Source organism: Lemur catta, chromosome 12 (genome assembly GCF_020740605.2).
Source record: "Lemur catta isolate mLemCat1 chromosome 12, mLemCat1.pri, whole genome shotgun sequence".
Taxonomy (NCBI): Eukaryota; Metazoa; Chordata; class Mammalia; order Primates; family Lemuridae; genus Lemur; species Lemur catta.
In genome coordinates this window covers 37,974,630-37,988,754 of record NC_059139.1, presented here as the reverse complement: position 1 = coordinate 37,988,754, position 14,125 = coordinate 37,974,630, and the positions used below count along the sequence as shown (strand labels likewise).

The window sequence follows — 14,125 nt, the reverse complement described above, 5'->3', positions numbered from 1 at the left end:
AATTTTGTGCTTACTGGTCAGAATGATCACTATAGCAAGGTAAGGTCTTCCAGAGGACTTTGCCCAAATCTCTGGGAAGCTGTGTGTGTGTGGAGTCTCTGTGGACAGCCCTCACACTGGCCAGTTTGGTACTTATGGACATAAGACGTTCAGTGTGTTTGGTGGGGAAGAGTATGTTCTTAGGGTCTGGCGAGTTAATGCAAGGCCAGCCACACCCAAGAAACTGGTTCATAAACTAGAATTCCAGAAGTCATACATGTAAAATTGGTCATATACATTGATAAAGCCAAGACTGAGCAAATGTGTATGTGGATACTTCTGCTGAGGAGATTCAGGTCCAGATGAGAAGGTTGTTTGGTAAAATTAAAGCAAAAAAGAGCTTGACTAATCCTGTTCTCCTCTCTAGAGATGGTTCTGTCTCGTAAAACCTTCATTCACAGCACCCTCCTGGGCAGTACTAGAAAATCCTGGTGAGTACTTCACCAACTGTGTTTGGGAGACTTCGAGGGAACCTCTGTCTTACAGTTTGCATTTAGTTTTATATCACTTTCCCTAATTTCAACAGAACTGTCACAACCTACTAAAGCGTATTTACCACATAAATTTTCAGTTATGTAGGGTGACACCTAATCCTTATCAGGAGGCTGGCTGTCGTTCATTCCCAGTCCACAGGATGGAAAGACCTCTTCATGCAGAGACTTTCAACTCTCTATTAACCTTCAGAGGGTAGATGATTGACACTTCCAGATTTCATCCCAGAATTAGGAGATTCATCCCATCTGGGGGCCTGAACTTTCTATTCCTGAATCGACCTTTATTCTTTTCTGAGACTTTTCTACATGGTGGACTAGGGAGATTAGCAATGTGAACCACAAGCCATCTCAGTTTTAAAGGTCAATCCAATTATTGTTAAATAATCAGAGACTGCTGGCATAGATTGTATTAACTTTTTCTGATTAGATAGTCTCAGGTTACCTTTGGGGTGTGGCAGGATAATATATTTTTTTCACTAGCTTAGCTCCTGCTTGTCTTTTGAATGGTCTGCTCAGATGTGACTTTCTCCGGGAAGACTTTCTTGACTTTGGGCCCCCACCCCCACTTTGCTGCTAAAGCATCTTAGGCTTATTGCTATTGTAGAGCACATGTTATATAGTCTAACTGTCTGTGAGCTCCAGCAAGGTAAATACTCTGTCTAGTCCACTTTATAAAAACAGCTTTATTGAGATATAACTCACATACCACACAATTCAGCCATTTAAAGTATACAATTCAGTGAGTTTTAGTGTGCTCATAGAGTTATATAGCCATGACTACAATTAACTTTAGAACATTTTTATCAACCCCAAAAGAAACCCAGTACTCATTGGCACTCACTCCCTGCCCCCCTCACCAATCCGCTAGGCCTAGGCAACCACCAGGCTACTTTCTGTCTCTATGGATTTGCCTATTGTGGACATTGCATATAAATAAGACCATATGTGATCTTTTATGATTCACTTCTTTTACTTAGCATAGTGTTTTCAAGGTTTATCCATGTTGTAGTGTGAATCAGTACGTTATTCCTTTTTTTATTGTTGAATAATATTTAATTATTTAGATATACCACATTGTATTTATTGGCTCATTAGTTAATGGACATTTGGGTTGTTTTCACTTTTTGACTATTAATGAATAATGCTGCTATGAACACTCATGTACAAGTTTTTGGGTGGGCATATGTTTTCAGTTCTCTTGGGTATACACCTGGGAGTGGGATTTCTTGGTCACACAGTAACTCTACATTCCACTTTTTGAGGAACTTCCAAACTGTTTTTCATAGTGGCTGCACCACTTTACAATCTCATCAGCGATGATTGCGTTTTCTAGTTTCTCCACATCCTCACCAACACTTACTATTGCCTGTCTTTTTAATTATAGTCATCCTAGTGGGTGTGAAGTTGTTGTTCACTTTTGAATTCCCAGCATAGGGCTGGCTTACCATGGTGTTAATAAATGTTGGTTGATTGACCAAATCTGTTTCACCATCTTGTTCTTAATACCTTCCACACTGAGAAGCTGTGTGCTATAGTGGATGAGCATAGACTGGAGTCCTGTTCAACTTTGAACACCTCCTGCACAGCTTAATAACTGGCTCACGCCTGTAATCCCAGCATTTTGGAAGTCTGAGGTGGGAAGATCACTTGAGGCCAGGAATTCAAAACCAACCTGGGCAACATAGTGAGACCCCATCTCTCTTAAAAAAAAAAAAAAATTAAAAAATTAGCCAGGTACCGTGGAATGCACCTATAGTCCTAGCTACTCGGAAGGCTGAGGTGGAAGGATCGATCACTTGACCCCAGGAGTTCAAGGCTGTAGTGAACTATGATTGTAATACTCCAGCCCAGGTGACAGAATGAGACCCCATCTCTTAAAAAAATAAAATAACTATGTGATCTGGAACAAGTTTCTTAACTTCTCTGAGCTTTAGTTTCCTTATCCGTAAAATAAAGATAATGATACCTCTTTCATAGGGTTGCAGTGAGTATTGAATGTGATAATGTGTATGGAACACCAGCACAGTACCTGACACAGAGCCTTCAGTAAGTGGGCACCATTGTTATTCTCTTGGATGACTTGGGTAGCACTCTCTCTACTCCCTTGCTTCAGGAACTAGAAGCAACAGTTGATTTCAGGAGATGTGCCTAGTTGCACTGCCTGTGCTATGCTGGGTCAACTCCTTTTATTTCTTCAAGAAAACTCCCTACAAATCTCCTCACAGGATCTGTTAACACCTCTTCAATTTTTGAGCAATACTCCAAGATGACTACTGAGGCTGGATGAGAAAGCTGATTGGCATCTGTGGTTGTGCTGCTTCCTTATGAGTTTCTGCTTAAGTTAAAACTGACCCATTTCATAGATTTGGTTGCATCTAGTAACTTGTTACGAAAATGATATTCTTTCCAGAACCACCAGTTTTTAAAACTTTGATCAAGATAGCTTTTTAGTGGCAAAATCCCCAATAATGAAGAATCCAGGTTGGCACATGTTGATTTGGGCTAATGAGAAAAGTCTTTCCGACCTTTGTCAGAGCAGTTGCTTACTGAGCTTGTCCTTGTTGCCGCCTTGCTTTTGAACCTCTTGATTAATTTATGAAAGCAGAGGAACTGCTTTCATCTGAGGCACACAGTGGCAAAGTTCCCCTGGCAGGAAGTGTTTGTTCTTATGAACATCATACATAGTGGTCACAAGGGAGACCTTAGTATTTTGTTTTACTTGTTTTGGGCTTTATCAAAATTTCAGGATTGTGTCGGTGTTTTTACCTGAGAGCTAAGTGTCTAAGAGAAAAGACTGTGACATTCTTGCCCTTAGAGACCTTCATTACTAGCCCCAATCTACCTGTGCAGTTTTAGCTCCTGCTTCTCCTTTTTGCAAATCCTTATGTACTACAACCAGACTGGTGGTCTTTTAACAAGTACCCTCTGAAGTTTTCCTAGTTCTCGTTTCTGTTAACAGAAAAAATGTGATAGAAATAAAAACAAATAGTTCATGACTTTTGATGTTGGGAGGGAATGAAGGGGTCAGGTAGGACATAGCTTAGTGAAGGGGGGAGTAAAGATTTTAACTGTAGACAGTAGTAGGAAGTGGTGGGAAGTAAATTTGTATGGGGAGAGTAGAGTCAGAAAATGGAGCTGAGTTGGAACTTGATGTCATTTAGAATAGGGAGTAGCTATGACTATAGGTGCACATCACCACACTTGGCTAATTTTTCTATTTTTTGTAGAGACTGGGTCTTACTCTTGCTCAGGCTTGTCTTGAACTCCTGGCTTCAAGCAATCCTCCTGCCTTGGCCTCTCAAAGTGCTAGATTACAGATGTGAACCACTCTGCCTGGCTTAATTTTTTGTATTTCAGCAAGTAAACCTCAAAGTTGAAACTTGACTGGGACAAAATTCCCATTTTTTTTCCCCCAAGAGAAGTTATTTGTTGTGCCATACTAATGAAATATATCTGGGAGCTTTTTTCAACCTGGAGGGTGCCAGTATATGATGTGGGCTATACTATATATGACTCTTATTAATTCTTTTTTTTTTTTTTTTTTGAGACAGAGTCTTACTCTGTTGCCCAGGCTAGAGTGCCATGGCATCAGCCTAGCTCACAGCAACCTCAATCTCCTGGGCTCAAGTGATCCTCCTGCCTCAGCCTCCCGAGTAGCTGGAACTACAGGCATGCGCCACCATGCCCAGCTAATTTTATATATATATATATATATATATATATATATATATATATATATATATATATATATATTTTTTTTTTTTTTTTTAGTTGTCCAGCTAATTTCTTCCTATTTTTTTAGTAGAGATGGGTTCTCGCTCTTGTTCAGGGTGGTCTCAAACTCCTGAGCTCAAACGATCCACCCACCTCGGCCTCCCAGAGTGCTAGGATTACAGGTGTGAGCCACCGCCCAGCCTGTTATTAGTCTTGGATTGGCTGCAAATTATATGGCAAATGGTGATTTACTTTAACATAGGCTTTGGTCATTTCTTCAAAGTTTAGAAGAATTTGACCTCTTCTCCAGGAGTCAATAGGAAATCTGGGTTGTTTAAATAGCTTGTTGGAGGTCTTTACTGTGCATCTTTCTAAGTTGTTTAAAGCACACACATTGAATTATGAATTCTCATAATATCAATGAGGGGTTTAGTACATGCCACCCCCAAATATGGCACTTTGGCAGCTGAGAAAACAGCAGAAGCGGGAAGACTGCTCCCACCTTCCCCTTGCCCTTCTTCCCTGAAGCAGGTTAAAAGATCATTTGAGAGGTGCCCTCCGTATACCCAAGTAGTAGAAGCTGAAGACACAGAGACACCACGAAGGACCTGAAGAGGCCTTGCTAAGTTCCTCCAGTTTAGCACCATGAGATCATGCCCTTTTGTCCTCCAATCGTATGTCTCCGTCTAAATCAAAACTGGCATAAAAAATACACAGAGGTCTTCATATCCTTATGAAGGCTCCCACATCACATAGAATTTACATTAAATAAATTTGTATGATTTTCTCTTGTTAAAAAAAAAAAAAAAAGGAAACTAAACTGGGAAATGAACCCCAAAGGAAGATAAAGGGTGATGGCTTTTGTGTACATTGTATAGGCCCTAGTTTCTCAATTTCTGATCTTTATTCTTGGTGTGTCATTATTTGTTAGCCTTTCCAACAAAATGTAGTGGGAAAGAGGAAGAGTCCTGCTACTTATCAGGAAACAGGTCAGATGAACTACTTTAGAAAGACACTGAAGCCAGTAAAGAGAAACACTTAGAATGCCCAGTATGCTAATTTAACTATACTATCTTATATACTGTTAATATATAGAGTATAGTGTGTGTATACACATACACACATACACACACACTATACTCTAAATATACTGTGTTTTCCTTCCAGGTATGAGGATTTGGTTAAATTATCATAATTCAAATGAATAAAATACAACTAATCTTATTCCTAAAGATTTTTTTTAAAAAAAGGTACAACTGACCTTAATGAAAACACATTCCTCAAGTTTTTGAGAATCAAATCTCATTAAAGAAAATCTTTTGAGAAGATCAAGTGCAGCCTTAGTAAAGGGTGAGAGCACAAATAGAATACAATTAAACATCAGAAAGTTGAGAAGTTGACCTTGTCATGTAAGATAAATATGCCTTATTTACTTATACATCTAACTTAAATTTGTAAGTGAGAAAAGTGGGCGTTCCTGCTACCCAGTGCAGCAAAATAAATACATAAATATGATAATTTCTTTTATTCGTTGATTGTTTAATACCATGAATTTTTATTCGTTGACTCATTTCTCCTTGGGTCAGTACTGTGCAAGACACAAATTTGCTCAAGACACTTCCTACCCTTCCCACCCTACCCTGCACAAACTTACATAATTTTAGGTAAGGAAAGACATGTCTACAAATGAAATGCAGTATAATGACTACCAAATATAGAGGTACATGCAGAAGTGAGAACCAACATATTTAATGACTGTGGTATGGATGTCTAACTGATAGATTGGATGCCAGCCCTGAAAAACTGACCTGGCTGTCCCAGTGCACAGGAGTGCAGTATTAGTACTGGTTACATGCAATGTGCTGTAGGATTGCATAGTTGTATAATTTAGTAGTTGATTCAGCTGAATAATCATATAGAGATAACGGGCTAATCAGTCATCAGTTTGGATAGAATGATGTTTCTATCATCATGAACTCTCCATAGAAACTCTTTAAGCAGAAGTTTAGGTAAGCAGCGGGCTTAGAAAAACTCATATGAAAAGCCTTTAATAAATGGATGAACGCACCATCTCCCTTCCCCTTCAGTATGAGGTTACAATGTCAGTATCCTCACCCATGAATGGGAAATGAAGATGTGTGTTAAGTATTAATATATAGCAAGAGAGGATCCTAAGAGTACTGCTCCAGGCTAGGCCAACCTTCTTCTTTAGTTCTTCAGCCCCCAAGTATTTTCTTTCATACTATGCTTTATTTATTTATTTTTTTAGGTACCTAAAACACTCAAAGATTGATTTGTGTTGACAAGCATTGTCTTAAAAAACAACACCAGAAAAGTCATAGTGCCATGTTTCCCTAAGTGAGGTTGAAGGACTACCTAGATATGACTGCCTGCAAGGGGAGGCTCTGGAAATACGCCTTTCAACAACTATCTCAGGAGAATCTAATGTACATGCAAGTTTTAGAATTAATCATGAAACTAGTGTCTTTCCAATAACCAGCCAATGTGAGTTGCAATTTAATAAATTGACTTTTTGTTTGTTTGTTTGAGAGAGGCAATTGTGTACTTGGGGCATTTTTGGTGAGGTTAAGGTCTTGGTGGATTTAGGGCAGAATGAGATCCCTGGGTATAAGATACACCCTAATAAGGTTATCTTGAGGCCCTAGGAAATGTGGCCCTATTCCTTCTGTTGTGCTGATTGTCTCTCCATTTATCAAAACCAGAACTCTAGCTAAACCTGTACTTACCCGCATTGTGGGCTAAGTCTGTGTTTGTAGCTTGTCTAGAAAACTAAGTGCCTATTGTGCTTTTGTGTGAATGAAATACTTTGAATTTCCAATCAACTGAAATGCAAATGCAGTTTAGAAACCTAGTTGATTGAGTACTAGTATTGAAATAGAGACTTTTTCTTGCCTGCCTGTTTTGCAGTTGTGGCCAGAGGGACTTGGGGCCATGGTTTCTTCATTTTCCCGCTTTGTCCTGACTTCCTGTGAATTCAGAGTTCTGAAGATACATGGCATATATATCTTAGGCAGATACATGTACATACTCATGTAATTTCAGCTTCTCCTTTACCACCAACTTTTCCTGGTCCTATAAATGTATTTAGGATGTTTTCATTATTGAAATAAAACTGCCTTTCACTCTACCATCTTCTGTTTCTTTCTCCTATAATGAATACATTGACTAGAATGCAACATAGAATGGGAAAGAGCCCAGAAGTCAGTTGGGCTGAGTGTTGGGTCTAACTCTTTCTTGGAAAATCCTCAGAAATGTAGTCATCACAGCTGGACAAACACTGGGGGTGCCTCCAGTTCAAACCTTCTTGTAGGATAAATATTATATATCTCTATACTAGCTATTTTCAGTGCCTCCTCACCCCTCAAGGAACTGGATTGGTTTCTACCACTCTAGAAGTTTACAAATTATTTGCTGGTTTCAGCATTCAGTAGTTCTTTTTCTTCACACTCAACACTGGAGAACTAGTTTTCTACCTTAGATTCTTTGACACTACCAATACCAGTTGTTAGCCTTAGCATTCTTTTTCTTTCTTTCATCTTTTGAACATTTTAAACTAGAATTTTCAGACATATACAAATGTAGAGAGGTAAAATTAACATCCATGTACCATTACCCATCCTCAAATATTGTCAACATTTCGCCAGCTTCTTAACATTCTTTTTTAAAGAAAAAACCATTTTGTTCCATTGCTTTAATCCTCTAGAATGAATATGTACTATTTTAGGAGAATAAAATGATTTTGTCTTTATGTTGTAGGAGTTTATAATATTTACATTCTATTCTGTAATACTAATATTCTTTCTACATTTACATGGATTCTGTCCACCACCACTCTTTTTAAAAGGGCTTCTTCATTCTGAAATTATTTCTTTTGATTCATGTCTATAGTCACTAGATTTCATGTCATCTTTTTTTCAAGAAGGCTAATGGATATACATCCCCTAAGTTCTTCCATTTTTGAGAAGGTATGTCTGTTGCCTTTATACTTGAATAAGATCTCAGTTAGGTATAATATTCCTGAGTTATGCTTTTCTCCTAGTAAAACTTTGTAAGTGTGAATCTAGTTGACATTGAACACTGTTTTAGTCTGATATAGCCTAAATTTCTTCTCTCCTATATATAATTTGCTTTCTTTTCTGTTTAAAATTTTTAAAAAATTTATATTCAGTAAATTTGCTTTTTTGGTATGTATTTTGACTCATGTATAGAATCATGTAGCCAACACCATAGTCAAGATACAGACATTTCCATCACCCCTCAAAATTCTCCTGTGCTGCACTTTGTAATTAGAATCTATCCTGTCCGTTTACTTCTCTTCAGATTTGGGGATACTTGTAAGATTTCCCACAGTTGTACTGGTGGTGCGGAAGACCCTGAGAACTCTGGATCTATACTTTCAAGAATAGATTCTGATAATGGAGGCTCCACACTTAACTGGTGAACAGATAAAAAAATACATTAAAGGTGTCTCTTGGAAATGGGATACACTCTGTGAGGTAGAATGAATCTTGGTATAGATATTTAACAACACTTTATAAATGAAAATACAATTCAGTTGTTACTGTTTCTGTTACATTTTCTTTTCTGACCATTTATTTTTCTTTTTGGAGCTCCTACCAAGACTTCATTCTGTAGCTTTCTGACTGTGGCTTTTTTTTTTTTTTTTTTTTTTTTTGTAGAGACTGTGTCTCCCTATGGTGCCCAGGATGGTCTTGAACTCCCAGTCTCCTGGTCTCAGGCAATGCTCCCACGTTGGCCTTCCCAGGTGCTGGGATTACAGGCATAAACCACTGTACCCAGAACTGACTATTCCTTGTTTATATTTGTTTTGGCTTCTTTTTCTGTTTCCTAAACATGGGTGTTTCCTGAAGTAATTCCCTTTGCCATGTCTCCTCCTATATTATTTCTCACAGAGATTTTATTCTGCTCCCATGTTAATTACCACCCCTCTTTATAGTTAATTCAGGCCTTAATCCTGAGCTCCGGTTCTAGATTTTTCTTCAAGTTGAGTGAACATTTTCACTTGGTATATTAGTTTGCTAAGGTTGCTGTAAAGTGCCACAAACTGGGTGTTTAAGCAATAGAAATTTATTATCTCACAGTTCTGGAAACTGGAAATCTGAAATCAAGGTATTAGCATGGTTGGTTTCCTCTGAGGGCTATGAGGGAAGGATCTCTTCCAGGTCTTTCCTTGGCTTCTAGATGGACATCTTCATGCCCACATGGCATTCTTCCTCTGTGCATGTCTGTATCCAATGTTCCCTTTTTTAAAGACAGGGTCTTGCTCTGTTGTCACACAGGCTGGAGTGCAGTGATGTGATCATAGCTCACTGCAGCCTCAAATTCCTAGGCTTGAGGGATCCTCCCACCTCAGCCTCCCAAGTGGCTGGGACTGCAGGCACTTGCCATCGTACCCTGCTAATTTTTTATTTTTTGCAGAGATGTGTGTCTGCCATGTTGCTCAGGCTGGTTTTGAACTCCTGGCCTCAAGTGATCCTCCCACCTTGACCTCCCAAAGTGCTGGGATTACAGGCATTAGCCACCAGGCCTGGTCCAGATTTCCCTTTTTTGTAAAGACACCAGTCACATAGGATTAGGAACCACCCTAATGACCTCATTTTAATTTGATTGCTTCTGTAAAGACCCTCTCTCTAAATTAGGTCATATTCTGAGGTATTGTACTGGGAGTCAGGATTTCAACATAGGAACTTTGGGAGGACACAATTCAATCCATAACACTTGCTTATCTACTCATGCCACAAATATTTTCTGCTATAAACCAGGCATTAGTCTAGGCACTGGGAATACAAAGGTAATGAGACTCAGTCTCTTTCCTCTTGATAAGTAGAAAAGATAAGGATTACAGGCATTTGTAATACTATACAGTAAATGCTCTCATAGATGAGAGATTATTTCAAGGACACCCTAGTGGAGCACCTAATCCTGACTGGCTGGATCAGTGATAACATCTCAGAGGAAGTGATGTTTATTCTGGCTCCTTCCCAGTAGGATGCAATAGTGCATAATTGTTCTCCTAGGAGAACAATTAAGCCACGCCCGCTGTCGCCCAGCCCTGGACTACACCACCCAGTTAATCTTTTGGAAGCACCACTTTGATTAAGACATTCCCAAGTTGAGAAATCTGCAATGCCTCCTTATTGTCAACAGAACTAAGTCTCAATAAAGTTCTTTAGGCTAACCAGCTTTTGTTCCCTCCACAATGAGGTCCCACCACCAGAATCTACTTTTGCTGTCTTGATCTTTCTTTTGTTCCCATCCTTAGTCCTGTGCATGTACCAAAATGGACTAACAAACATTCTGGAAATACACCTGGAACTTTTCCATAATTTCACAAAGATAGGATTTTTGTTTTGTTTTCTACTCTGTCATTGGCACCTAAAGCAGTGTTTGGCATATAATAATACTTAAGAATATTGGTTGAATAAATGAATGAATTTTCCCTTGAAGGTCTCTCTGCTTGTGAGGCATGCCTCTCCTCTCTCCCAGGTGCACACCTTTTTTGCCTATCGTAATCTTATTCTCAAGTCTCAGCTCAGGTATCCTGTCTTCCATTATGCTTTTCTTCTGGGTCACATGTGCCAGATGCGACCCTTCATTCCTAATGGCTTTTGTATTCTGTATGAACTGTTTGCATGACCCTGCATTCTGCTTTGCACTGTAGGTATCTGAGTGGGTATCTTTTACCTGCAATATGGAAAGCTGTTTGAATTCAGGAACTATACTTAAAAAATAATACTGTATCCTGCTCAGCACTTCCTTGTACAATAATGGATGGTCAAAAGTTACTTCCTATGTGAAGAGAAGGTTAATGAGAGAAGTATTTTGCATTCATTTGAAAAAAGTAGGGAAGAAGGCTGAAGGAACAGAGCATTTGATCTGGCCCCCTCGCCTTGCCTTACTTTCCTGAGTTTACAACATTTTAAAATTCATCCAGCGGATATTTATTGAGCACCTGTTTTAATTCAAGGCGTTGTACTAGGACTTAGATTACAAATAGGAATTAAACTGCCTGTGAGATACTTATTTCTGGCACAGAAATATTCTCAATCAGTCCCTGTGGTCACTGTCATCCATACAGTTTTTAGGATGCATTTCTTTTGTGAGATTTACTTATCCTGGAATCTAGACTCTTTGCAGATGTTGAGGCTGCCTGAGAGCATGGCCCTGTCTTCATCCTCCTACTTCCCACCGCCTACCACTCAGCTTACACCTGATGATGATTTGAATGGATCCTTTATTTACCCAAAAGATTCTCTGACTCTTTTGTAAGTTTGCCTTGTCTCTCCAATTATAGATTGCTGAATTGCAAGCAGACTCTTGGGAAGAATAGTGATTGCTCTGCTTAGATTGGGAGGCCCTCTGTTATCATAAGAGTCATAATAAGCCAATAACTAGCACAATGTTTAGCAATGTGCTAAAGGTTTTACATGAATTGTAAAACCTTTTACGTGAATGTTTCCTAGTGGGGCCTATTGCTAATACTGTTGACTTCTAGGACTTCTTCATTTCTAACAAGTTATCTTGTTAACATGTTGAGGTGGTTAAGTGAACATCTAAGCTAAAGTTTGTCTGCCTCTTGGCTCAAACTGAAGAGTCATGATGCTGCTGCAGAGCTTGAGCCAAACAGGACTGTAATTTGAATTAGTCTGGTGGGTCATGCATATGTTATCTTTTCCAGAGACATCTAAATCTTAGTAAGACCCTGTATGAGGGGAAAATGAGGAAGTGAAAATCAAGCTCAAATAATGGAGTGGTAAGGAATGGAAGGGGTGGTAAAGATATTTGCTTTGAGGTCCTGCTTGACATGGGCATGACTACTCTTAAACCTGAGTTTAAGATAAACCTGAGTCTATTTATATAGAAAGAGTGTTAATATATACTACTATGTGGTTGTTATTGGGGTGTGTGAAATGCCCATTATATTTAAATATGCTGTGTACCAGTTAGAATAACATAAGTTCATGGAAATGGTATAACAACAATTAGAAGTGTATAATACTCCCAACCCTGTGCTCTCTGTGTTTATAGATTTATATTGTGTTATCTGTATCAGAAAGACTATGGCACAAGATAATTCTAAATAGCAGATATATAAAAGTCACTAGAAAGTCTTCTATGGTGCTATGAAGCATGCTTAACTTATTCACTTATTAATCGTGTTCTGTTTGAACAAAAATCAAGATTACTTTATCCTGAGCACATATCAACAGGAAGGGTAGAGAGCACCTGGATGGGCTTAGGTTGTCTGAGCTTCAGTTCATATTTGAAATAGTGTTGCAGGGTAATCTCTTTAAGGCACGGTTAGAGCCAACATTTTTTCTCAGTGCTAACCCCCCTTCTTCCTTGTGGCTAACCAGTCTTCCTCCTTAGTTCAGAGTTCTCCTTCTTCCCTGAGCCCATGTACTTTTCCGTACGACTTGAGGGGTGAGGAGGGGGGTAAATACAACACAAATTAACAAAGAAATCACTGAAGTCCCATTCCTTTTTCAGTGCTTGATTTAGATGTTGGCATGTAATGCATTTCTTGGAAGGGACATTTAAGGGCCTTCTGTGAAACATCGAGAAGGGTTTTGAAGCTCTGAGACACAAAGAAAATTCCCTTTTATCACTGTAAATGAAAGTGTATGAGAATGTGGTATTTGGAATGGCTGCCACTATCATTTTCCATAAAAACAACAAAACAGAACTTTACCAACCCAGAAGAACTGCCATATTTTGGGACTTCTTGTTTTATGAGATAACACATCCCCTTATGGGTTAAGCCATTTTGAGTTGAGCATTCTGTTACTTGCAGTCAAAAGCATCTTCCCTGATTCTGTAACATTTCCATTTGAAAAAACAGAAAGATATTTCGTATCCTTATTTGGTATTTGTCTCAATCAGTTTTATTTGCCTAAATAATAAGGCTTATGGTCTAATTTTCTGTAATTTATTAAGACTGAAGAAGTAGTTAGTGATTTTCTCTTTCACAGATGCTTGAGAACTTCACGCTTATTTCACCCCTCAAAATAAGAGGATGTAAACTATTATATCCTTGCTGTATGTGCTGACTCAAAGATCTGTTCACATCCATTGTGAGTTCTTTTGAATCACCAGATTAATCTTTTCCAATATTGATTACCCCTCCTGTTCATTCCCTTCTTGACCCAGATGCTTTATCATGTCTAGGTGACCTCCATTCACAGAATCCTTTGTCACATGTTTTATGCCTGTTCTTGTATTGTTGATGTTGTCATGTCTGAGAATGATTTATGAGGTATTAAGAAAAGTTTCCCAAACCTGGTCCATTATCAGAATTTTCCCAAACACTAACCGAATCCAAATCTCTTTCTGGGTGATTCTGATTTTCAACCAGGTCTAAAAACCACTAACATAAGGGATAAAGCAGATGGAAAAATTGTACTGACCTGATCCCACACCTAAAGGAAATGGTTTCAAATATCACTTGATGAAGTCAGCTGTGTGAGAACATAATTTCCCCCCAGGTTTATTAAGGTATAATTGACAAATAAAAAATGTACATGTTTACAGTATACAATGTGATGTTTTGATATATATATATATATATATATATATATATATATATATAAAATGAAATGATTAAATCAAACTAATGAACATATCCAGACCTCACATACTTATCATTTTTTGTGTGAGAACATTTAAGATCTACTCTCAGTAATTTTCAAGTATACAACACATTACTATTAACTGTAGGCATTGGAGAGCCTATAATCAATCTCTGGAACTTATTCATTTTGTCTAATTGAAACTATGCCCTTTGACCAATATCTCTCCATTTCCCTACTCCCAGCCCCTGGCAACCACCATTCTAC

The 14,125-nt window shown here is 38.4% G+C and overlaps 1 protein-coding gene across 2 annotated transcripts in view; it reads left to right on the top strand.

Annotated features, from left to right (window-relative positions):
• ELOVL7 (ELOVL fatty acid elongase 7) overlaps window positions 1–14,125 on the top strand; it is an 83,731-nt gene that overhangs the window by 25,599 nt on the left and 44,007 nt on the right. Inside the window, exon 1 of one of the 2 annotated variants that reach the window (XM_045565960.1) lies at window positions 429–470. The exons of the other annotated variant lie outside the window; for it this stretch is intronic. The gene's annotated coding sequence lies outside the window, so the exon portion shown is untranslated. Of the gene's footprint in view, window positions 1–428; window positions 471–14,125 lie in introns of those variants that run through there. 2 annotated transcript variants of the gene reach the window in all.